A 231-nucleotide genomic window follows, 5' to 3' on the forward strand; every position below is an offset into this window, starting at 1 on the left:
ATCGACAACCCTCCATATAACGTCAATCAGCTCCTCCCGCTGTGCTCTCATTAAGCGCTTTTTCGCTAAACAAGCAGATTGAATGAACTTAGCGCTATTCCCTCAGGAACCTAGCGCTCGTGTCACAAGCTGGAATGTGGGAATTTTGAGAGCAAGATCGAAACCTTTAAGTATTACCGGATTCCTGAGCACATTGCTTGGAATGCAAAATAGGATGAGATTGTACTGTTG

The sequence above is a fragment of the Penaeus monodon genome, chromosome 29 (genome assembly GCF_015228065.2).
Source record: "Penaeus monodon isolate SGIC_2016 chromosome 29, NSTDA_Pmon_1, whole genome shotgun sequence".
Taxonomy (NCBI): Eukaryota; Metazoa; Arthropoda; class Malacostraca; order Decapoda; family Penaeidae; genus Penaeus; species Penaeus monodon.